The 26,957-nt window shown below is 41.4% G+C and overlaps 1 long non-coding RNA gene across 2 annotated transcripts; it reads left to right on the top strand.

Annotated features, from left to right (window-relative positions):
- The first annotated feature begins 396 nt into the window (after window positions 1–396).
- Window positions 397–10,260, top strand: LOC140199025 (uncharacterized). Of its 2 annotated transcripts, XR_011886313.1 has the most exons (3): window positions 397–550; window positions 5,328–5,385; window positions 10,062–10,260. It is a non-coding gene; the product is annotated as an uncharacterized lncRNA (long non-coding RNA). The 2 variants fall into 2 exon arrangements; XR_011886312.1 differs by lacking the exons at window positions 5,328–5,385; window positions 10,062–10,260 and adding an exon at window positions 733–2,012.
- The last annotated feature ends 16,697 nt before the right edge of the window (window positions 10,261–26,957 follow it).

Genomic DNA, 26,957 nt, shown 5'->3' with positions numbered 1-26,957 from the left:
CATTAACCCTGTTACTCTGTCCACAGATGCTGTCTGACCTTGCCAGTATTTGCAGCTTTGTTTTTATCTCGGTGAATAGGCGTTTAGCTTCCAACTAGAATATTGGAATTTCTGCTGGAGTCCAAATGACGTGGACAAGCTTTTGTAGTTTTAAAACTTTGCATGCAGGCCATAAAGGGTATTTCTTTAAAAACGGGAAACAGCTAAGGGATCAGAAAGCTTCTGTGTCGAGGTTAAAATGGTTAACTTTACTATGTCAGGCATTTTCTGCTTTTCCAGAAATTAGTGTGCAACACTTTTTAAAGTCAGCATCACGTTGCAGACGTAATGCGGAGTGGCTTTAGCTGGGTTTATGCAACAGTTTTGTCCCACATGATTCTAATCTCAGCCAAGAGACTGGAAGCGGCTATGCCTGAAGGACATTTGAAGGATGGTAGGCAACAGACGCCGTGTGCAGCCTTTCCCTAACTCTCCTCCCGCTTTTCACTGAGGGCCATCTTGATAATGATATACCGTAACCGGGGAATTTATTACTTACCTGCATGTTCAGGTAAGAAACAGTGCGTGGTTTAGGGCGACGCTACAGATAAAATAAAATAGGAAAATCAAACTTAAAGTTTTAGAAAAGTGGAGGTTTTATTGTAAAACATTAGGAGAGCGAGTTAATCATTTCGCCCCGACTTAAAGGGTGGTTGCAACAACATTTAAAATAAACCTATTGCTGTTCGACAGAAATCCAGACTGAAGAAAATCTCCGTCTAGTTCCCACGTCGTCGGGGCCAGAGGGAAAAGCTCAGAGCACCTGCCCTCCGAGCTGGGAGCAGCGGCCTCAGCTCTGGCGGTCGACGCTGCTTCAGAGAGACAGAGAGGACTAATGGAGAGGGGCGTTTGCAAAAGGAATGCAAGAGAGCTGTCGGTCCGACGCGCTGCTGCCAAGACAGAGCGTGAATTCATCTCCTAACTCTACTGGATGGACTCCAAATACTTCTGGTCTCGTCCAGTTCGCCACTCCTACAGTGTACTTTACGATGCATTCGGTGTGCTGGTTGGAACGAAATGTTATTCAGGCATTGTTATTCAAAACAAAATTCCTTGATAAACGAGATAATTTTACAGCGTCGACTTCCTTACGACAACAGCCTCTTTGGGCATTCTAGGATCTCTCCCCTGCTGGAAAAGCCAAGGCGGTTAAGAATGAAATGTCACCGCTCCGCCCTTGCGCAGAGCCAATGAGTTCCCGTGTGAGCGTGAGCTGTTTGTGAGAGAGCCAAAGGATGTTTCACTGGGATACCGAACTCCTCTCGACGCCAACTGCAGAAGCGGGCCGCCCGAACCGCACAGATATTCCTTTAAACAACCTGTGCACGCTTACATGCAGCACTCGAGACAAAGAGATCCAGACAGGATGAAACGAGCAGTTGTGACGCCACTAACTCAGAGCGCTTTACTCCTAGGAGGAATTGAGCCAAGACAGTTGTTTCTCGGCCATGCCACAATGACGACCGAGCGCCCATGCAAAGAGTGAGCCCCACAACAACCGCCCACCATAATTCACCAGCATTATTGACATGATTAACCTCCGCAAGGGTTGCATTTCCCAACACCAAAACACGCCATTCTGTTAGACTATAAATTAGGACACCTGCATTGTCCACTTCCACTCGCATGACTTCACATAATTTGACATTCCTCAAAAGAAACTCGTTTGAACGCAGAAGTAGCGCAAATTTAGCTGTTTCTTTTTTAATTTTCGGCATGTAGTTAACAAGAAGCTTGCACCTAGTCGGGGTTATTCTCAACACACACTACAGGGCAGGCGACGTCTGTACTGTTCAACTCCGAACATTCAGTTGACAGATTACCTTGAGAACAACTTCCCTGCTGCTCTCCTCAAGGTCACGTCAACGACATTCACTGAGTTGATTGTTTGCTTTGCCAAATTACATTTTCCACTCAGGCTGTTTTGTTTCGTTTTTCTGCTTGCTCGGAAGCATTTTCTTTTCCACTAAGATCTATCAGTGAAGAAATTTTTAAAGGAGAAATTAGATTTTCAGGAGTGTGCACTTTAATGTTCTCATTATTGTTTGCTCAGTTTAACTCTTTGATTATGGGATTTGACATTACTGCCAACCAAAAACGTTTTGTTTTGTGGATATTTCACAAAATATTGCCAATAAATCTACTGTACATATCATAAACATTCTGTTCCATTCATAAAGGAGAGGTTTGTATTTATAAATCAGCCACCCCAATATCCCAAAAATATTTCACAGCCAGTGAGTTACTTACAAAACATGGTCACTTCTGTAATGCAGCAGCCAAATTGCGTACAGGAGGGTGCTACAAACAAATCTCCAATAATGTCTTTGCTTTTGTACTGTTGATTGAGGGCTAAATATTAGACAGAACACAAGGGAAACTCCCTTCTCCTCCTCAAACAGTACTGTCACGCCTGAGAATGTAGATGGGGTCTTGGTTTAAGATCTTACCTGACCTTCCAGTGACACAGAATGCCATTGTTTGTTTAGTCTGGAATGTTGTGCTCATGCCTGTGCCCTGGGTCCTTTCACCTGCTGACTCAGAGGTGAGAATGCTATCATCTAAGGCACGTGTGCTGCAAAAAAAAAGAAAAGTGAGAGATCACAATGTTCGTCTTAAAAAAAATGTTACCTAATCTGGTTATATATTGTCACTGATGTGCGACTTATTTCACAATTTATACTACAGAAGCCTTTGTATTTATGTAACATCAAAGGAGCAGGACAAGTTAATCAATCTATGGGAATTATTTTAAGTATGTTATTGCCGTATCCAAATTTCTAATGATTATGATGATTTTCTGGTTGGACCATTTATAGAAGTGGCATTTTTAACTTAGTCTTGGTTCACTGGCATGATGATATGACCATTCTGTGACTGGTTTTGAGAAAGTGATAATTAAGAAGGTATCTAGAGGGGATGTTAAGGTTAAGGCTGTTGAAGATGATGAACTAAAGTGTTCTCTGAATGCCATTAACAGAAAGCCACCACTTCCTGTGGCAGCTCATTCCATGCATATGCACTACCTTTTGTGTGAAGAAGTTGCCCCTGTCACTTTCAAACTAAGACCTCAAGTTTTTGATCCTCCTTCCCTGGAAAAAAGATGGGGTGTGTTCACCCTCCGTGTGTCCCTTGTGATCTTATACACCCCTATAAGGTCACTCCTCAGTCTCCTGTGCTCCAAGAAGTAAAGTCCTAGTCTGACCGAACCCTTCCTATAACACAGGCCCGCACGACCCGGCAATATTCTTGTAAATCTCCTTTGCAATCTTTCCAGCTTAATAATGTCTTTCCTACAACAGGGTTAAGCAAAAAAAATAACACAGTACTCCAGGTGCAGCCTCACCAAAGCATCTGCAACATAACATCCTTTTTAATGCCCTGCTGATGAAGACCAGCACGCCATGCATTTCCTTCACCACCCTGCCTACCTGTGATGCCACTTTCAGAGAACCATGTACTTGTACTCCTAAGTTCCTCTGTCCTACAAACTCCTGAGGAGCCCTTACCTTCATTGCAAAAGTCCTACCCTGCTAATAAGATGTATATCCTAGGTGTCACGTACCCCGTGACGGGTTAAAGAACCAGCAGAGATGGAAAACACTTTGGAGTCCAGTATTGTTATTAACTAATAATATTTATTAGTAACTATGCAATACAGTAATATAAATGCAGATAAATCAAACAGGTTAGCAATGATTATATATAAGTAAGTGTGGAATATATATATAAACCAAGCTTCTTCAAGTCTAGGGGTAATTAGTCTTATGCTAATGAGTAAAGTTCAGTTCAATTCATGGTATTGAGTTGAGTAGTGATGGAGAGAGAGAGAGAGAGGGAGAGATTTGAGTCTTCAGATGAGCTGATGCCGTCGATCTTTCCATTGTCCTCCAAAATCCTTTAAAAGTATAAACAACCTGCCGAAAAATCATAACACCATCTCCAAGCAGTCTTCATCTCTCTCTCTCTCTCTCTTAAAAACAAGATGTCAGTGTTACATAACTCTCTCTTTCTCTTTTTAACAAGGTGTCTTGTTGAGCACCTCCCTCTCTCTCTTTTCAAAAGCACAGTTCATCGGGATGATCAAGCACAGTTTGTAGGGGTAATTCAGGACCCTGTCACAAAGGTGTCTAAGAGAAAAAAGATCTTTTCCTTTTGGCATTTATGCAAAATGGGCAGTGTTTTTCATCTGTGGCATTAAGTTATATTGGACCTTTGTGGCATCCATCAAAAACTCACACAACATAGAAGACCTGCGTACCTACCTTAATTCCTTGAAAGCTCTCCATCTAGTCTCAGTTCCCTATTGTTTCTTTGTAGCCTCATCAATTTAGCTCTGAAAAGTATTTATCAAATTCCTCTTAGAAAGATATTATTGAATGCTTTCTGGTTTAAGGTGGCACTGGTGTAGCACAGCGATGACTTGTTGGTGGCAAACAACACTATTAACTACTTTATTGATCATACTTTTTCTCACAAATGATCACCCAATCAATAGTTTGTAATTTCACTTTCAGAGTTGACCTTCTGAATGGTCTGTACGACTTGGCATTTTTGCAGTGTGAACTGAAGTCTCAAAGGTGCAGGATGGTTGCAGCGTGGTGGGTATGGGCTGAATCAGGGCCCGAGAGTGGGGAATGAGCCAATGTTTGGCCATTTCTGGAGCGGACTTAGAGGTGATTCAAAGTGGCTTAACCAAGGCAAGGCAGAGTTGGGGCAGTGGGGTACGGGCCAAAGAGCAAGAAACGATCTACTATTCGGCTGATTTAAGTGCTGGGCCAGATTGGAAAGGTCAGGTATGGATTGAGTTGAAGCAGCAAGGCCCAGGCCCAAGAACATATTGAAGAGGGAGGGCCCGAGTCCAGGACCGAGAAATGACCCAAGGTATGGCCGATTTATACACCAGGCCAAATTGAAAAGGTCGGTGTTGGGCTGGAGGTGAGGGTTGGGCCGGTGTCCATCCTGCTGCTCGTGAAGTTTACTCAGCTCTGCACTGAAATGAGGCTGTGGCCTGCAACTATTGGACTCCTGGACCAGCTGCAGTGATGACTGGCTTCATGACTGTGGACTCATTTTCATGAACTTCAGTTCAGAAGTTATTTGCTTACTTGTATTGTTTGCATGATTTGTTTTTTCTCTGTGTATTGAGTGTTTGACTGTCTTCTTTTTTTATTGGGTTCTATTGGGTTTCTTTGTTGTGTGACTGCCTGTAAGGAGACGGCTCTCAAGGTTATTTATAGTATACATACTTTGAACTTTGAATCTACTTTTATTGTATTTTTTGTCAGGTCAGACCAGATCATTCAACTCACTGGATTTAAAGGATATGAAAGAATCACGTGACTAGTATGCATTTTTTTACATTCGATTTGTCTGTTAAATGAATATTCATTGGATGTCTATGATACTAATTATTACCAAGGTGTAAACAATAAAATTCCAGCATAAAACAGAAGATAATTATTCCCAGATCTTTGTCTAAAGACAGCATGCCATTAAATAGACTCTTTGCTACTGTGCTATCAGAACCTTTTTTAAGGTATTGGGTAAGATGGAGTGTCTAGGACCATAAGACCATAAGATATAGGAGCAGAATTAGTCCATTTGGCCCATCGAGTCTGCTCTGCTATTTCATGATGTCTGATCCAATTTTCCTCTCAACACCAATCTCCTCCCCGTACCCCTGCTTATCCTGACCAATCAAGAACCTGTCAATCTCTGCCTTAAATATACATAAAGACTTGATCTCCACGGATGCCTGTGGCAAAAAATTCCACAGATTCACCATTCTGTGGGTAAAGATATTCCTCCTCATCTCCATTCTAAAAGGGCACCTCTCTATTCCGAGGCTGTGTCCTCTGGTCTTAGACTCTCCCACCATTGGAAACATTCTCGCCTCGTATCCCCATATCAAGGCCCCTCAATGAGGTCACCCCTCATACTTCTGAATTCTAGTGAATACCAGAGGGCACAATCTCAGAATACAAGGACATCCCTTTAGAACAGAGATGAGGAAGAATTTTGTTAGCCAGAGGGTGGTGAATCTGTGGAATTCATGGCCACAGATGACTAACGAGGTTAAGTAACTGGGTGTATTTAAAGTGGGGATTGACAGGTTTTGATGAGTAAGAGTGTCAAAGGTTATGGGAGAAGGCAGGAGGGAGTAGTTGAGAGGGATGATAAATCTGCCATGATAGAATGGCAGTGCAGACTCGATGGGCTAAATGGCCTAATTCTGCTCCTATGTTTTATGTTCTTAATTAGGTGCATTTCCTTAACTGTTCTGTGATTTACACAAATTAAAGTAAGGTATCCAAAGTGGATACATGGTTTACTGATATACTTTACTGTCGTACGTATCTATAAGGTAGATATTATCATGATGGATCATTCTGTTGCTTGCTCTTTATAATCATACTTCCATAAGTAGAGTAAGTAATATATTAACAGTGTTAAGTATTTTAATCTACCATCTGTGACAAAGCACTATGAATGCTCAGTAATATACGGTTTGTAGATAGATTTCTTTTCAGGGTGATTGAAAATAATTATTTTGCTTTAATGGTTTACAGGATTTCTGGCTAAAAGGTCATCAGTTACTCATTGTATTGGCTTTGGAGGCCATTGTTCTAGGATGTTGCAGGTTATAAACTGATTTCTACCATATCAAATATGGTCAGATTACATCATAAAGCTCTGGCTTCTAATTTTTTAGAGGGGTTATCTTTCTCTAAGTATTATTTACTTTGTTTACTTCTCAGTCACAAAAGCAATTAGGCAATTTAGGATAACAGATTATGAATATTGAACAATTATTTAACAAATATGTCTTTCTGCCAATGTACTAATGGCATCAATTAATTTAAGATAAGGGGGTTAACACCAGCACTAAAATATCAGAGAACAAAATCTCATGAGATTGCCAACTATTTTTTTCTTAGGAATGCATTAATTGTTTTGAAGGATTTTCACTTTTGCATCAACAGCATTGATTTCTAGTTTCTCACATAGAAAGGGAAATTAAGTTCTCTTTAAACCTGTTTCAAATAATCTACTAGACTACACTACCCTTGATCTTATCTGCATTGTAGGTTCCAGCAGTTTTCTAATTGTTTCCAGCATTTTCCCCTCAACCACCAAGTTTATCCCATATATTGATTACATGGTGAGGAAGTTCTTGTTCTCAGTCCTAAAACTACCTTTTAACAATTAGAACTATTCCTCCAAATTAATGTAAAATTTAGGTTAATTTTCTCTAAATCTTTAATGTTCTGATATATGTTTAAAATTTTCTTTCAAGTGCTTCTTCTCCAGCTTGAAAAACACAGATCTATCTAGTTGCTTGGCATCCCATTGAGCTTCTGCTATTAAGGAGCACTGATTTCACTGGCAATTGCCTGGAGAAACCAACTGCAAGTAGTATGGCTATGTAATTAGTAAGTGAGCCTTGAAGAGGTATCAGAGACCCTACAGAGTGGTAATCAGATGTATATCCTTTGCACCTAAGAGGAAAAAGCCTTTCCTAATGGTGTATGCTGCAGAATGGACTGCATTGCGCATTTGCAGCATTAAACTGTTTTCTTTCTGGCTACTTCAAAACTAGCCAGATAATTTTTCATCTAAGGACACAGATGTTCACTTTTTATCAAGGGTATGGGAAGGAACCTTTTTAATCTGATTCCTAAAAGCAATTTTCCAGATCAGTGCTTGATTTTGATATCTGCAATAAACTGGCAAAACAATAAACAGTGAGGCAATTGGAGCAATGAAGATGTTACTGGTGGAAGACTGGAAAGAGGTAGATAGTCAGTATTAGATAACCTTGAACTGAAAATGGAGTTTACATTTTTGATCTTAACGAGGAGTTGATTCCATGAAGTTAATCTTAAACCACAATATCTGTCAGTTCATCTGACAGCCAAAGCAATTGTTTCTAGTTGGAAAAGTTCTGAACCTTATGGTTTAACCTTATCGAAGCTGCTGTTGAAACAGTGTGTCCATTTATAAAACCTTAGCTTTACTTGATTCCATAGTGCTTAATGTGATAACCATTTGGTCATAAAAAAATTAATTTACATTTGTCAAATGTCATTTTCCAGTTCAGTTACTTTTTCTCTATTTATACTTTGCATTCATTAGATGAAAGCATATTGAAAGTCAGTTAATTTAATGCTGAAATGGTAAATCTACTTGTGTTTGCTGTAAATACTGCACATTTCATCTTTTTCTGTCGATGTATTTATTTCCAATCATCAGCTTTAATAACATTTGCACAGTTATAGGTGCTGGCATCAGATTCTACTGTTACATTTCATTTCTTTCTTTTCCTTTTGTTCACCTCATATGTTTATCAACTTTCCCATAAATATGCCCACTCTATTTCCTCTAGTCATAGGTTGAACAATCTCACCACTATAAATTAAAAATTTCTCATGAATTGTCTTTTTAATCTATCTTAGATTACTAGGTCATACCCAGTCAGCCCAATCTTTTCGATTCAATAGACAATAGACAATAGGAGCAGGAGTAGGCCATTCGGCCCTTTGAGCCAGCACCGCCATTCACTGTGATCATGGCTGATCATCCACAATCAGTATCCAGTTCCTGCCTTATCCCCATAACCTTTGATTCCACTATCTTTAAGAGCTCTATCCATCTCTTTCTTGAAAGCATCCAGAGACTTGGCCTCCACTGCCTCCTGGGGCAGAGCATTCCACATATCCACCACTCTCTGGGTGAAAAAAGTTTTTCCTCAACTCCATTCTAAATGGCCTACCCCTTATTCTTAAACTGTGGCCTCTGGTTCTGGACTCACCCATCAGCGGGAATATGCTTCCTGCCTCCAGCGTTTCCAATCCCTTAATAATCTTATGTGTTTCAATCAGATCCCCTCTCATCCTTCTAAATTCCAGCGTATACAAGCTCAGTCGCTCCAATCTTTCAACATATGACAGTCCCGCCATCCCAGGAATTAACCTGACGAAGGGTCTCGGCCTGAAATGTCGACTGTACCTCTTCCTAGAGATGCTGCCTGGCCTGCTGCGTTCACCAGCAACTTTGATGTGTGTTGCTTGAATTTCCAGCATCTGCAGAATTCATCGTGTTTATACAATACTCCAGGTGTGGTCTCACCAGGGCTCTGTACAGCTGCAGAAGGACCTCTTTGCTCTTATACTCAATTCCCCTGTTATGAAGGCCAGCATGCCATTAGCTTTCTTCACTGCCTGCTGTACCTGCATGCTGGCTTTCAGTGACTGATGAACTCCTGCAAATCTTCTTTGCTCCCTCTTCAGTGTCTCAATATTCATTTACAATACAGTGGACAGAACCTTACAGATTGCTCTCTGTGTGATCTAGGCAAGGGTGAACCCAAATTTAATGTAACTTTTCTACTCTTCAATTCTATTCCTTCCAAACGGAATCGCAGTGACTGATCTGCTTTTCGAGTGGCCACCTTAACCGAAATTGTGATTTTTCGTTATTTTCAGTTTTTGTTCCTTTAATCACTTTATTTAGACTTTTATTTTTTAATATGCAATCTTAGTTTTCTCACCAAAATGTGATCCCTCACACTGTTCTTCAAATATATTTATCTCCGAAATACACATACTTAAATCATCCTGAAATTGGTGCCATTTTCCTTTTTCCACATGTGCACAGAATTAAGAATTGCAGATGAGAAAATTCCCGTTCGTCACTTGTAGTAAAGACATCCAAGAGTATTAGCCATTGGTGTGCTCACCTCCTGGTATTTGATTCATAGGCATGAGCCAGAGTTAATTCCAAGTTCTTGGGTGCCACTTATTTTGGGCATTAATATTTTCCACATCCTCTGCTTAATGTGCCAACCTTTTGTTGAATTAATCTGGAAATAATCCCTTTAAAATCTTTCTCAAATTTGCCAACTTCATACAGGCACTTCTACTTTTATTCTCCTTTGCCTTTTTCTGCTTTTAAAATACGATTATGTTATGATCACTATAATGTGCCATTGCCCTAACTCTTAACATTGCCAACAACAGGTATTCTGCAGATGCTAGAAATTCAAGCAACACACATCAAAGTTGCTGGTGAACACAGCAGGCCAGGCAGCATCTCTAGGAAGAGGTACAGTCGACGTTTCAGGCCGAGAACCTTCGTCAGGACTAACTTAACATTGCCCTTGTGTTCCTCTAAATTGTTGCTCCATATTCCAGCAACTCTTGTGTCTCCATGTTATTAATGAGGTCTTTTATTTTAATGTTATAATTCCATTTTAAAGTATTGCCTCTTTTTTGTTTATTGAGTTTCTATTAAAAGTTCCATGCTAAGCATGCTTGGTCCTTATTTTGCATTGGCTATATTCAAGTGGTTGTTAAAGATATAATGCCATATTTTCACTGATCTATGAATGGTGCTTTCAGTATGCTGAGTTTTATTCCCAAAAATCAGAAGCGCACAATCCCAGTAGTTATACCAAGTTCACACCCTTTTGTGCCTTCCTGTATTGAAGAATTAATATTGTTTACAGGCCCAGTGGTATTAGCATAGTAGTTGCAGTTCATCCCTGCCCATCTGACGAGAAGCTGGTGGGCAGCCGTTGAAGGAGTGTAGCACGCCTTTCCTTGTTGGTCACACTTAGGAAGGTTCTACATACAGTATAAGATTTTTTTTAATTGTTGGAGCTTCATCAACTTCAGACAGAAAATTTTGGATGGAATTACGTAGAGTATGGTCTGTTGAGGACAAAACAGTTATGCTCAGAAAGCAGTCTGAGGGTATTGAGAAAAATGACCTGTCTGAAGAACTAACATTGACAAGGCCTTGTGTTTGTGTTCACCTTCAGCAGGACTCTACACTGCCTGTCATTTGAGGAAACTCCATCTCTTCAGCTGGGACTACTGTCAGCAGTGAAGGATGTAATCTATCTCAGTGGGATATGTGCTTGTGCGTCCTTCACAGTACTGAAAAATCTGTGCCAGACTTTTTTCTGCAAGTCTTGTGCTCTGTTAGATTTCAGGTTTTCTTTATTGGACCTCAGCTGTATGCCTGTGGGTCTGTGTCACCTCCTGAGTCATGTCATCTCAATGTCTTGCATTTCTCATTAATTAGCGACAGGAACTCTTGGCCGATTTCATAACACCACTGTTCTCATTTTCCATTCAAGTGCTAATTGTGGTGGACTTAGGGACTGTGAAAAATCTGGCACTCCTGAAGGCTGGGAACTATTAAGTTCCCACTGAGGCACTGATTAAGTAGAACTTTCTTCGTCAAGTGCTTAAGACCTTTGACAATGATTTTCCTAAAGCAGTATTTCAACACCTAGAGATCAGGTTGACGAAGAGGACAGGCTGGACTAGGTGCTGTGCAGTCTGGCAGTCATCAGCCCCCGTCAGTGTGAGTGATGTGGATATCCTAGTGGTTGCTCGCTTGGATCATGAAGAACCTGTGAGGTCATTGCCAAGAGGCCTCAAAATAGGAGGCCTCCTATTTTCCCCTGTGCTCTCAAGACCATCTATGTTCAAAACCCTCAAGGCTTGATTGCTCTCCACCCCACACTGCGTTACTTTACAGCATTGTCTTTGCTGCAGTCCTCGATTTCAATAGACTGTGAAAGAATGTTCGATGCCTAGCCATCACCAAGCTCCTAATCTACTGAGCAGCACTGACCCTCTGCACCATGGGCAATGAGTAGCTGCCCCTTCAAAGGACTGGTAATATGCCAATAGCATTGTCCCCCATGAAACTGGCCTATTCCACCATCTGTGTCCTCTCCAGGGCCAAATTCCCAGCACTGAGATTGGGTTGGACCTCTTCATAGAGATGCCGCCTAGCCTGCTGCACTCACCAGCAACTTTTATGTGTGTTGCTTGAAATTCCAGCATCTGCAGATTTCCTCGTGTTTAGGCTCAGCGAGCTCTGTTTGGGCAGGTCACATGTTCATAGAATTAGACAGTCCTTCACTGCAACTCTTCCACGCTGACCAAGATTTCAATCCAAACTACTTCCATTTGTCTGCATTTTGCCTATTTCCCAATAAGCATTTCCTATCCATGTCTTTTAACATTGTAATTATACCTGCCTTGACCATTTCCTCTGAGTACGTGCTTCATAACCTTATCACCCTCTTTGTGAAGATGTTTTTTCTTGGGTCTATTTTAAATCTCTCCCCTTCCACCTTCAGTATAAGTCCTCTGGTTTTAGACTCCCATCATCATCATTATGTGCGGTGCTGTATGACCTAGATGTTGTTGGCAAATTTTTCTGCAGAAGTGGTCTACCATTGCCTTCTTCTGGGCAGCGTCTTTACGAGACAGATGACCCCAGCCATTATCAATATTCCTTGGAGATTGCCTGCCTGGTGTCAGTGGTCGCATAAACTGGACTTGTGATATCTACCTCCTTCCATGGCTTCGCATGATCCTGATCGGGTGTGTGGGGGGAGGGAGCTAAGCAGATGCTGCACTTTGTGCAAGGGTGACTTCAGGCTAGCGGAGGGAAGGAGCCCCGAACACATCCTTTGGTAGAGATGTATCTCCACCCCGCCACCCTAGACTCCTGTGCCCTGTGGAAAAGGCACCTTCTCTTTGCCCCCTCATGACTTTATACGCCTTTATATGTTCACCAGTCTGTCTCAAAAGAGCCTTTACATAGTTTGGCAGTTATGGTTAAAAGACTGGCTGACTGGCAGAAGACAAAGAATGGGAATAAAGAAGGCCTTCTCCATTTGGCTACCAGTGGCTAGTGGTGTTCTGCAGGGATTTCAGAGAGTGTTAAGTGTCTGGAATGTACAGCCAGGGATGGTGTTTGAGGCCCTTCCATTAGAGACACTTAAAAGACTTTTTTAGAGACTTTGAGGAAAAAATTTAGAGACATTTAAGATGCTTAAGTGGGTGGCACGGTAGCATAGTGGTTAGCATAACGCTATTACAGAACCAGCTGTAAGATTGGGGTTCAATTCCCACCACTGACTGTAAAGAGTTTGTACATTCTCCCTGTAACTGTGTGGATTTTCTCCGGGTGCTCCGGTTTCCTCCCACATTTCAAAAACGTACAATTAGGGTTAGTAAGTTGTTGGCATCGGAAACATGGTGACACTTTCAGTCTGCCCTGCACAATCCTCAATGATTTGATTTGACGCAAACAATGGTATTTCAATGTACATGTGACAAATAAAGCCAGTCTTTTATCTTTAACCTTAGATAAGCACATGGATGAAAGAAAAATTGAGGGTTACGGGCTATGTAGACGTGAGGGATTGCATGGATTGTCAAGTAGTTTAAAACATCACAGACAGAAAGGCCTGCAGTGTGCTGCATTGTTCGATGTTCACTGTAGTAAGGAAGGTAAATACAATGTTAGAATTCATTTCAAGAGGTCAAGAATATGAAAACTAGGATGTAATACTAAGACTTTTTCAGGCATTGTTGGGATCACATTTGCAGTATTGTGAGCAGCTTTGGGTTCCATACCTAACGAGGGGTGTGCTGGCATTGGAGAGGATCTGGAGGTAGTTTACTGGAATGATCTTGGGATGAAAGGATTTATGGATAAGGAGCATTTAATGAGTCTGGGCCTGTACTTGCAGAACTTTGGAAGGATAAGGAGAGATCACACTGAAACCCACTATATAGTGAAAACCTTGGATAGAGTGGATGTGGAGGGAATGTTTGCAGTAGTGGTGGAGTCTAGGACCAGAGAGGCCAGCTTAAGAATAAAAGGCTGTGTCTGTGGAACAAATGTGAGGAAGACTTTCTGTAGCCATAGGGTGGAGAATCTATGGAGTTCATTGTCACAGATGGTTGTTGATGCCAAATTATTGGGTATATATAATGTGGAGATCGATGGACTCTTGATTAGTAAGGACATGAAAGGTTACAGGGAGAAGGCAGGAGAATGGAGTTGAGAGGAAAAAATAAATCATCCGTGATCAAATGGTGGAGCAGACTTGATGGGTAGAAAGGCCTAATTCCGCTCCCATGTCTTATGGTCTTATGATTTCATATGCACAAGAGAAAATATCTCAGTCTATGCAACCTCCCCTTATAACTCAAACTGTCCAGTCCCGGTAGCATCCTCATGAATCTTTTCTGCACTCTTTCCAGATTAATGAATTCTTTCCTATAGCTGGGTAACCAGAGCCTCACACAATACTCCAAGCATGATCAGTTGTAACATTACATTCAAGTACAGTTGTAACATGGCATTCCAATTCCTGTATTCAGTGCACTGCTGACAAAGGGTAGCATGCCAAATATCTTCTTCACCTCCCTGTTCACCTATGCCATCATTTGCATTGAGCTGTACCCCTAGGCATGTTTTACAACTATTTACTGTGTACATCCTTCCCTAGTTTAACTGAACAAATTGCAGCACCTCACACTTACCTGAATTAAATTACGTCTGCCATTCCCTGGCCCCCTTCCCCAGTTTATCCAAATCCTGTTGTAATCTTAGATAACCTCCTTCATTGACTACCATACGAACAATTTTGGTGTCATCCTTGAGCTTAGGAGGATTAATGGCGCCTAACGGCGACTCCTTTGCCTGCATCTTCGGAAACAGCTCTATTTCCATCCTTAATATCTCTATTTTTCCCTTTCTGGATTCCTTTGAAGACCCTGACCTGGAGTTACATGCTGACTACGGTTCTTTGCAGGAATGGGACCTGCTCTCGGGGTTTCACGACTGGCTGTTATTCGGCGCACCAAGGGCTTGGCTAAGTGCTCAGCTTGCCTTCAGAGGACTGAGATTTCGTGGCTCTGGAGACGGGCGGGTTGGCGGTCGGTGTCACGGCAGGGGATCGGTGTGTCATCAGAGGAGTCAGAAGATCTATTTCTATGTGCCCAGAGACCCGAAATCTTTGGGCACAGAGTTCGGAAAAAGCAATGCAACATACTTTTAACATCATAAACCAGTGAGTTGCTTGTTACGTCTCCCCTCCCACTGTAAAATGGAGACATCTCTTTCTCCCTTATTAGGGAGAGAGAGAAAGCCCGTGGTATGTCGAATACCAGGTGAAACGCGAAGTCTTTGGGGTAACTGCATGTCTGAGCCTTTGCTGTTGCTTTGCTCACACTTGAGTGCTTGGTGGCGGGTGCCGATGCGCATTTTTTGCCAGTGGGGGGAGGGGGGATTGTTGCTTGCTGCCGTTTATGTGCAGGAGGGAGGGGAGCTGGGGGGGACTTTGGGGTTCTAACATTTAACTGTCATTCATTCCTTGGGGGCACTCCTCTGTTTTTGTGGATGGCTCAGAAGAAAGAGCATTTCAGCATATATATTGTATACATTCCTCTGACATTAAATGTACTTTTGAAACTTATAAACCATGTTCATGCTTTCATCATATAGATGATGAATAACAACAGACCCAGGATCCAGCACCAATACCTGTGGCATAGCACCGGTGACAGGCCTCCATATCTCACGTGCTTAACACCAGTGCTCTTAAGCAAGCATCCTATTCTGAGCTCTGTTACTAACAACATGCCCTGAAGTCTCCGTGCAAAAAATGTGACATTCCCATTAACCATTGCAACTCAAGATGGGGAAGAGACATTCATGAAGCCATTAAGCACTGTTAGTCACTACAGCAGGATGATAGAACATAGAACATAGAATAGTACAGCACAGTACAGGCCCTTCGGCCCACAATGTTGTGCTGACCCTCAAACCCTGCCTCCCATATAAGCCCCCACCTTAAATTCCTCCATATACCTGTCTAGTAGTCTCTTAAACTTCACTAGTGTATCTGCCTCCACCACTGACTCAGGCAGTGCATTCCACGCACCAACCATTCTCTGAGTAAAAAACCTTCCTCTAATATCCCCCTTGAACTTCCCACCCCTTACCTTAAAGCCATGTCCTCTTCTATTGAGCAGTGGTGCCCTGGGGAAGAGGCACTGGCTATCCACTCTATCTATTCCTCTTATTATCTTGTACACCTCTATCATGTCTCCTCTCATCCTCCTTCTCTCCAAAGAGTAAAGCCCTAGCTCTCTTAATCTCTGATCATAATGCATACTCTCTAAACCAGGCAGCATCCTGGTAAATCTCCTCTGTACCCTTTCCAATGCTTCCACATCCTTCCTATAGTGAGGAAGGATGTGGAAACCATGTGAGAAATGTGGAAGGAGAGTACACTGTCCATCCTGGATGGGCTCCATTATGGTAGAGTATGTAGAACCTCAAAGGTACAATCAGCAATCTCACAACCTATAAAATATGACTGGAAGAAGTCAGTCCTGACTTCAAGGGAGTCCCTAAGGAGAAGTAATAATATAACTTAGATATGAGTATATGCAAATGTCTCTTCTGAAAACTCAAACAGGGAAAATAATTCTGGTTGATGTATACAGTTTTACTAAAATGGAGCCAGTGTAGGTTATGGAATTTTGGAGCAAAATCAAACTTGTTAGAGGAACTAAGCAGGCCAGGGAGTATTTGTGGAAGCAAAAGGATAGTTAACACTATATGATTGAGATCCTTCATCAGGGCACCTTTCTGTGGAGATTTTCTCAAGTATCTAGTAGAATCATCCATCCTGATGAAGGGTCTTGGCCCAAAACATTGACGGTTTACTCTTTTCCATAGATGCTGTCTGGCTTGCAGAGTTTCTCCAGCATTCTGTGTGTGTGTGTGTGTGTGCTCTTGCAGAATTATATCCATTTTAAAAGACTATGTTTGCTAGAAACTGAGGAACAGTGACATCAGAAATCCTTAACCTTGCATCAGTTGCCATGGTAAGTTCACATCTCCTACAATACATACTGTTGTAATTCTTAGTGATACAGAGACTTTAAAAAGCAACTATTCAAACATAATTATCTCCAATCCACTGTACTGTGATTTGCAGGAGACATTCGCTAGTGAGCCAGTCCATTTAAATGTGGTTATTTGGAGGATCAATGTTGATTGATTAGGCATGCTTCAAGTGGGTGTATCTAGTCGATGTTGAGCCAAATATGTTGTAAATCAGAAAACATTAACTCAAGGAATATTAATCAGGCTGAGATTGTCAATACTTTAGACACTGAATTGAACTGGAAAATATTCAAGGTAAATACATTACCAAAACTCAGATTATATGTAATGTTGAAAGCATACAGAGCTTTTTTTTTTGTATTTATTACATACCAGAGTTGTTGGCTAATAATTACACAGATGATCAAAGTCTGTTGAAATTTTGCCTACTCTATCCATCGCAAGACACTTCTATTTTCATGCATATGAACCTGTGTTATCTGTAGGAAGTCTAAATAATTTCTTTGAAAGAGATAATTAAAAGTTATTCCAGTTAATTGTGAAGGGGCGGTGTGTTCACCTAAATAGTCATGTTGTTCCTGAAAGGGCTGGGTTTGCTGTCTGTTTTTTTCAATGGAATGAGGAGTTATCCCTTTGATTTTACAATTCAAATTTATGTTAGTGTCATCAGTTTGTATTTACATTTTTAAAAAATTAATAGAACCTATCAACCCCAACGTATGCATGCTTTTCACATCAGGATAATGTCAACCTGATTATGCACTATAAATCACTTTAGGTGAGCCAGCACGGAGCCAGATTCATTCTGGATGGCGAGTTCTTGGACTTTATATAAATCAACCATTAGTGACATCAGTGACATTTGCCATAATAGGCAACACGACAGTTCACAGCATTATTGTTATTCTTGGCTGGGATTTGGAATTGATTAAATTGATCTGAGCTGCTTAATTGATTTCTTGGGTTTAACTTATTCACATTTTCTAGCTCCAAGAAGCACTATGTACAAACGTTTGTATTTGAGTATACTTGCGCTTCTTGTTTTTCTCATTGACATAGTTCCTGTGTATAAGTGGTATGTTCGTTCTTCCAGTATTCCTTCTAAATTATATGGCAGCAGTTTTGATATTTGACCTCATCATAGTCAGTATTTGATGGGAAACAAATAATAGTCTTTAGTGTTAGTTGGTTTTATTTGGCTCCTTTTCAGTCTGATTTTTAATATATTACCTGTCAGTTCTTGTCGTCTCCCAAAGTATACCTACAATTTTGCTATTCAGATCACGGCAGACTCAGAGGCTCCTGAAAAAGGAATTAAGATTGAAAGAATTAATTCATTCAGGAAAGAAATAGATGAACATTTGGCTGGCCATATGCTATAGGTGAATCCAAGTATAGACTCTCTTGAAACCGTATTACAATAGGCATATAGAGCATGCAAGGACAATTAAGGGATCATCATATCTGTGCACGTTTTTGCTTGAGCAATACCACACTGATTTATCAGGATAATGCTTTATCTTTATTGATTTCCAGTGTTTTTCAAATTTCCTCTTAAAATTTCTAACAGCTCTCTGAATAAAGAATCTTGTCTAAAGTTATCTCCCGTCTCCTGCTTTATTAGATAGGGTTTTAAGTAAAAACCACTGTCATTAACTTCACAAAAGCATTTCTTTACTTGTCTTAATTTTAAGATTTTCTTGGTTCCAGTACCAAGAATCTTAAATATCTTCTCATATATTTCATTAGTTCCTCTAATGAGAAAATAACAGAAATTGAATTAGAGATTCCAGTGGGTTTTGCTGATACTATTGGATCTAGTTGTTTTGTAAGTGAGTGCTTCTGCAGTCAATGTACTACAATGTAGGCACAATGTAATCTTACATAATGCTGATAATAGACTGACTACTAAGAGCTCTCATTTTCAAATCAATAGAAAAATAAATGGAAAAAGACTATACAGTCCTACCACTCTGTGTCTGATGTTTTTGCCTGTCACATAAACGAATAATTCTAATCAATTTTTTATTTGCCTTGTTGCCATGTTACTTTACTGCCTTTCCTGTTATTTCCCTATCAAATCAAATCTAATCTTGAAAGTTTGCATAACTTCTGCTTCAATCACTAATTCTGTAGGTAAAGTCCGAGCCTCACATTATAGTTCCAAACATTTGTGCACTGGTGAATCTCTTGCATTCAACAAACACATGAGATCCCATTCTGCTTCTTCACTGGTCCCTCCATAATTGATGTTGTTTTTATTTTACAAAGAGCTCTGAGTGTACTCACTGGCCATTTTATTAGGTACACCTGCTTGTTAATGCAAATATCTAATCAGCCAATCATGTGGCAGCAACTCAATGCACAAAAGCAAGCAGACGTGGTCAAGAGGTTCACTGGATGTTCAGACCAAATACAGAATGAGAAAGAAATGTGATGTAAGTGACTTTGACTGTGGGATGATTGTTGGTGTGGATTCAGTATCTCAGAAACTGCTGATTTGCTGGGTTTTTCATGCAAAGCAGTCTCTAGAGTTTACAGTGAATGGTGTGAAAAAAAATCCGGTGAATGGCAGTTCTGTGAGCATAAACACCTGGTTATTGAGAGAGGTCAGAGGTGAATGACCAGCCTAGTTCAAGTTGACAGGAAGGCAACAGTAACTGAAATAACCACACATTACACCAATAAGTGGTGTGCAGAAGAGCATCCCTGACTGCACAAAATGTCAAATCTTGATGTGGATGGTCTACAGTAGCAGACGACCATGAAGATACACTCAATGGCCACTTTATTAAGTACCGGAGGTACCCAATAAAGTGGCCACTGAGAGTATTTCTCCAGTTTATTCAGCAGGCAGCTACCCAATTACTGTTTTAAAATTCTACTAATGCAGAGCCCATTTGGCATACAGTGTCCTACCTGAAAACCTATTAATGTTTTGGCTGCTGTGTTCCACAGTAATTTCTTTAATGAGATTATCAACTAGGTGTTTGCCTTGAAAATACCAGCTCTTGATTATGATCAGTTGGTGGCACTCTCACCTCTTATTCAGAAAGTTGTTGGTTCAAGCCTTACTCCAGAAAGCTGAAAATGTGATATTTCTGAGCAGTTGGAACTCCAGCTACCCTCTAGGTTAGATGTAATAGCTCTACAGTATTTCATGATGGGGAATTCTAAATACAGTTTTCACTCTTGACCAGCAGCACTAAAGCAGCAGAATACTATAAACCCTTAGCAACACACACAAAATGTTAAAAGAAATCAGCAAGTTAGACAGCATCGACAGAGGGAATTAAACAGTTGACGCCTCAGACCAGGACACTTCCTCAGAACTGGAAAGGAAGGGGGCAGAAGCCAGAATAGGAAGGTGGGAGGAAGGGAAGGAGTACAAGCTGGCAGGTGATGGGCAAGACCAGGTGAGGGGTAAGGTGGGTGGGGGAGGGGAGATAAAGTAAGAAGCTGGGACATAATATGTGGAAGAGGTAAAGGGCTGAAGGAGAAGGAATCTGATAGGAGAGGACAATGGAATGTGGGGAACTGGAAGGAGGAGATGGGTAGGTCATGAGGGCAGGAAGGAGAGGTGAAGGGTTGAGAGGGCCACCAGAATGGGGGGAAAACTAAAGCACTGGAGGAAACTGAGGGGATTGTTTCTTGGCTAGAAACATCAACTGTTTATTCTCCTCCACAGATTCACCTTCTGAGTTCCTCCTGCATTTTTACGTGTTACTGAAGATATTTAGCACCTGTAGAATCTTTTGTGTCTCTTGTGACCATGACTCCTTAACTCCCACCTACCGTGACTAGACATCTTCTGTAAAACATTGCACCTCATCACTTTCTGCCTTCAGCACATCACGTTCGAAGATACTTCACAAACCTGCCTTCCTTTATCTCCTCAAGTAAAGGGCCTTTTCACACTTGAACGACAGGACCCTTAACTTTTCTATCCCATTTCCAGTTTCATCCTTTCCCTTCTTTTCCAGCACCAAGGTCATTCCCTCCATCAAGCACAATTTCTTCCTACCATCAGCTCTACCTTCTCCCCTTGTGGAATTTTGAAGGGACTTTAGCCTCCATAAGGTTCTAGTCCACCCTTTAGTCACCAGTAGCAACCCCTCATTTGCTTATAGCTCAGTGCCATCTTTGTCTCCCCTCTGCCGAGCACTCCAAACTGCCTTTCCAGATGAATCAGTGGTGTTCTTTTTTGATTAATGATGAAGACCTTCGCAGTTGGGTAGGATGGAAGGTCAGAAGGAGGAAAGGAGTTTGTTTTACTTTTCTGACAAAGGGTCTCGGCCCAAAACGTCGACTGTGCTTCTTCCTGTGGATGCTGTCTGGCCTGCTGCATTCCACCAGCATTTTGTGTGTGTTGTTTTGTTACCTGTTGTGTTCTGTGTTGTTCCGTGTTGTTCTGCTGAGCGCTGTGAGCAAGCTACGTTGACAGCAGAATGGGTGACAACACTGGCAGGCTGCACCCAGCGCATCCCCGGGTGTGTTGGTTGTTACAGCAAACGACGAATTTCACTGCTTGTGATAAATAAATTTGAATTTGAATCTATCTGGGACAGAGCAATAAAGAAATGGTGAACCATTTCTAATTCAGGAAATGTGTAACCGAGAGGCGGGTGTAGAGGTGGTGGTGCTACCATGCACTTGCTACCCTTGATCGTCCAGGTGGTAGCAGCATTTTGGGTTTGACATCTCAATCTGAGACGTAGACTTGCACCTCTGGTCCACAGATGCTGCTTGACCCACTGAGTTCTTTCAGTGTTCCCTCCTTTACTCCAGATTCCAACATCTGCAATCTCGTTAGTCTTCACAAAGCTGCTCAGGGATCTAATTGTGCACACTTTCACTGTAAAACATTGACACTTTTTGAATAGTTTCACACTTGTGGATGCTCACTTGGTGAGGGAGCAGTACTTGTAGATTAAAAGAATAAAATAAGGAATTGTTTCAACAAATGAATGACTGGGCATATTTAGCAAATCTTTAAGAGAGAGGGTATTCTCTGAAACAGACAACCCATATAAATAGTTGACTTTTATAGCTGCGTTTATAAATGCATGCAGGCCCATGCCATGGTTGATGGTGACAGTTCATGTGGAAACACAAACACGTGAGGGATGCAGGCGCAAATGAACTATGACGCCTTTCGTTGCTGGGCAACAAACTATCATTGCATCTTGTATTTGTGGTGACAGTTTATTTCAGCAGCATTCCTGATGAAGCTCTGAAAACATTCGAGATGGCAACTTAAAGTGTGAATCATAACACCTAGGAGCAGAATTAGACCATTGAGTCTGCTCTGCTATTCCATCATGGCTGACTTATTATCCCTCCCAACCCCATTCTCATGCCTTCTCCCTGTAACCTTTGACACCCTAATTAATTAAGAATCTATCAACTTCTGCCTTAACTATACGGAGAATTCCACGTATCTAGCACCCTCTGGCTAAAGAATTCTTTCCTCGTCTGTGTCCTAAATGGACGTCCCTCAATTCTGAGGCTATGCCTTCTGTTTCTAGACTCCCCCACTTTAGGAGACATACTCTGTACATCCATTCTATCCAGACCTTTCAATATTTAATAGGATTCATTCTCCTGAACTCCTCATATGTTAACCCTTTCATTCCTGGGATAATTCTCATGAACCTCCTCTGTACCCTCTCCAATGCCAGCACATCTTTTCTTAGATGTGGGCCCAAAGCTGCTCATTAATGCTGACTCATTGCAGTAATTAAGCTGATTTTGTATCATTAGTGAAGAGTGTACAAGGTGGTAGAAATGGAACTGTGACTATAAATGAAAATCAATAGGTTGGGTTGCCTTTCAATCACCCTCCCCCTTCCCCACCCCTTACCACATCTGCCATTCCTCCACAATCAACATGCACACATACACATATAGATACATATACTGTATATCAGATCACCTGTCCAGGGCATAGTACATAGATGCAATCATAGAGCCAAATAACACTAAAGCATAAAAATAGGTCCTTCAGCCTGTCTGAGCTGAACTATTAATGTGCTTATTCCAATTGACCTGCACCTAGACCATACCCCTACTGTCTATGTACCTATCCAAACTTCCCTTAAATGTTGAAATTGAACCCACATCCACGACTTCCACTGACAGCTTGATCCACACTCTCACCACCCACTGAGTGAAGAGGTTCGCCCTCATGTTCCCCTTAAACATTTCACCTTTCACCCTTAACCATGACTTCTAGATCCAATCTCACTCAACATCAGAGGAAAAAGGCTGCATGCATTTACCCTATCTATACCACTCATAATTTTGTATACCTCTATCCATGTGGTATAGGGAGTAACATCCTAACCTATTCAACCTTTCCCTATATCTCAGGTCCCTCAATCCTGGCAATATCTTTGTAAATGTTCTCTGCACTCTTGAAATCTTATTGATATCTTCCCTGTTGGGAGGTGACCAAAACTGCACATAATACTCCAAGTTAGGTCTCACCAATGTCTTATACAATTTCAACATAACATCTCAGCTCCTGTATTTAATATATTGATTTATGAACCCCAATATTCCTGAGACACCACTTTCAGGGAATTATGGATCTGTATTGCCAGATCCTCTGTTCATCAGTACCCTACCGCTCACGGTGTAAGTCCTACGCTGGGTTGTCCTCCCAAAGTGCAACACCTCACACTTGTCTACATTAAATTCCATAGGCACTTTTCGGCCTATTTTTCCAACTGGTCCAGATACAAGCTTTGATAGTCTTCCTCGCTGTCCACTACACGACCATCCACAAATTTGCCGAACCAGTTTACCACATTATCATCCATTTCGCTGATACAGATGACAATCATAAGAAAGGCGCACAGCACGTCTACATTCCCAGGAGGTTAGGGAGATTTGGCTTCTCACCAAACACCGTAGCAAACTTCAACTGATGTACTGTTCAAAGCTTCCTGACTGGACCAGTTCAACATAGTCTGAGATGGCAACGTGAATGCGTAGAAATGCAAGAAGCTGCAGTGAGTAGTGGACTGGGCCCAGCACATCAAAGGCACGTCCCTCCCTGCCAGTGGTAGCATGTACAAGAGCCACTGCTTCAAGAACACAACAAAAGTCATCAAACATCCCTACCATCCAGGCCGTGTCATATTCTTGCAGCTACAATCAGGCAGAAAGTACAGAACCCTTAAGTCCTACCCCACCAGGTTCCAGAACAGCTACTTCCCTTCAACCACTCAGTTCCTGAACCTGTCAGCAAAACCCTAATCACTACAGCTTAACAACTTTGATCACTTTGCACTAAAATGGATTTTGCTTTTTTCCTGTTCAGATTGAATTCTTTTCTCTTATAACCTACTTTTAATTTATATTTTTTATTGTAAATGCTGCTTATACGATGCTATGAGCCTGTGATTCTGCTGAAAATATTTTTTCCATTGCACCCATGCATACATATACTTACACATATGACAATAAACTCAACTTTGATTTTAACACACAGCTGGTATTTATACTTGAAAAGTAGCTGCTATCAGAGCCTATTTGATTTGATTTACTACCATTTTAGCCACTCGTTTCTTTCTGGATTGCTGAAGTATCTGTCAGAAGGAACAGATGTCATAAATATAAGTGAATAAATACCATATGATATAATATAGAATCCTAGTACACAATTAAGGCAAGTCTTTTGGATTTCCAACTGATATTTGACTTTGTCTTGCTTTTCTCTGACTGATTCAGCACTTTGCATTACCTCAGTGGTGATGAATGTCACTAATGCTACTTTGATCAACAGGAGGAAAGCTGGAGTGGAAAGCTGGGGGAGTAGGAATGCTCTATCTTACCCAGTCCAATCTGAGGATCAGGGTTTACAGAAGGCACCAATGGCTTTGGTATCCCCACCTCAGGTATGCTCCCGCGCACCGTACAGTGCACCTCTCTAAGCCTCAATCTGCTGCTAGATCTTAGTGTCTGCACTCCCATCAATGGACAGCCACAGTTAAAATGGCAGAGCTGTGAGTTTTCCATCAGCGCAAGTATTTTCGCACAGTTATTCTGGCTGCTGTATTTCATATGTTCCATCAGTGGTCCCTCTACTAAGATATTCAAGAGGATGTTAAGCACTTAGGAATGCTAATATAGAACATAGAACAGCACAGCACAGTACATGCTGTTCGGCCACTAATGTTGTGTCGACCTTTTAACATGCTCTAAGGTAATTCTAACTCTTTTCCTCCTACAAAGATAGAACATACCAAAACACTACAATAGAACATGGATCGCTACAATAGAACACAGAACACCACAATAGAACATACTGTAGAACACAGAACATCACAGAACTGTTCTGAGGTTATGAAGGGCCATATATAGATGGAATTCTCTTTTCTTTTCATGAAGTATTAAGAAGTCAGTCAGGAATGCCTATGAATCAGACAGGTTTTCACAGCTTTACTGTACAGCCTTGATCACACAACAATATGATATCGCCCACCTTGAGGCTGCAATGTATCTACCACAGCACCTTTACCCTGCAATGCTCAGCCACATCCCTTGTTTCACCTTCCAGCAGTTTTAGTGATTAACTGTTTCTGAAATGATGGCTACTCAATGCAAATATGACTGGCAACACTCCTCCACAAACCTACCCTGCCTGATCATCTGAGGTAAAACTAGTACTAGTTATGTTCATCACTGAGCAAGCAAAGGTACCTGCATATACTTGAATCTCCCACAAACATCCCGCTGAGAAGTTTGTGATTGTTGAAATGATTGCAGACCATCTAACTACAATATATGGCTTGCCAATCCAGAAAGGATTGTAAAAAGGAGAAAAGAACAGGCCCAATGGGCCGAGTGGCCTAACTCTGCTTCAATATCCTACGGTCTTACGGTGTTATGGTCTACGATGTGAAATTAGTTGTCTTACTGTGGCAGGACAGTGCAACGACATGGAATTACTATAAGTGACAAAAGGAATGAATAGGAATAAAGAGGTAGTATTCATGGATTCATGGACCATTCAGAAGTCTGATGACAGAGGGGAAGAAGCTGTTCCTGAATTGTTGAGTGTGGGTCTTCAGGCTCCCGTACCTCTTTGCTGATGATAGTAATGATAGGAGGGCATTTCCTGGGTGATGAGGATCTTTAATGAAAGATGCTGCTGCGAGGAAGAGATGTTTTCACCGATTTCTACTGACTGTGGTCTTCCGATGAGGAAGTCAAGGATCCAGTAGCAGAGGGGAGTACTGAGGTTTAGGATTAGAAGCTTAGTAATTAATACTGAGGGGATGATGGTGTTGAATGCTGAGCTGCAATCAATAAACGGCAGTCTGACATTTGTTTTGCTGTTGTCTGGGTACTCCAAACCAGAGTGAAAAACCAGTAAGATTACACCTGTTGCAGACCTGTTGTAGTGGTGGGCAGTTTGTGCAAAGACCAGGGGGAAGCAGGAATATTGATTTACATTGTTGTCTGAGATGATGGGGCAGTACTTATGACAACTTCACAGTTAGTAACTTCTGTGGTGACTCCAAGCCTGCAACGTGCAGTTCTTTGGAATCCTCCAAGTAAACTTACCTCCCTGTCCTGATCTCCTCTGCTAGTTCACAGAACTTTTAGGCCAATTACATAATTCATTTTGGACTAATAATCCCCTTGGAGCATTGGTAGATAACAATCTACCAGAAAATCTGTAATCTTTCTTCAAATGGAGCACACATGGTTTTATTGTCTTGGAAGACCAATCAAACTCTCACCTTGGAAATGGGTGACATAGGTCTTAACATAACTAGTCGAACAATCTACAATCAAATGCAAATGAGGTCCTGATGTAAGAGTCATGATCGGTTGCCCTGAAGGTGACTTTGAATGAGCTTTAAGCGGAGTGAACACTTAACTCTGGTTACTTGAGTGTCTTTCTCGCTCCTCCTTCTTAAACTGTCTGCAATTCTTGCCAGGAACAGGCATATTGTCCTTGCTCCTGATTTTCTTCTATTTTTAGCTATTCTGTCATAGCATTCCAGCAATGCCGCACTTTCCCAGATCTCTTTTACTGTTTATCCATCTGACTAACCTGCAATGTCATTAAGCTTCAATGCATTGCGGTCAACTCACCAAATTCTTCACTTTTTAACTTCAGCTCGTCTGCAATATCTCCTTCATGTCTTATATCAGAT

The sequence above is a fragment of the Mobula birostris genome, chromosome 6, assembly GCF_030028105.1.
Source record: "Mobula birostris isolate sMobBir1 chromosome 6, sMobBir1.hap1, whole genome shotgun sequence".
Lineage (NCBI taxonomy): Eukaryota > Metazoa > Chordata > Chondrichthyes > Myliobatiformes > Myliobatidae > Mobula > Mobula birostris.
Note: the sequence above shows the minus strand (reverse complement) of the source record. Positions and strands in the feature narration are given on the sequence as shown.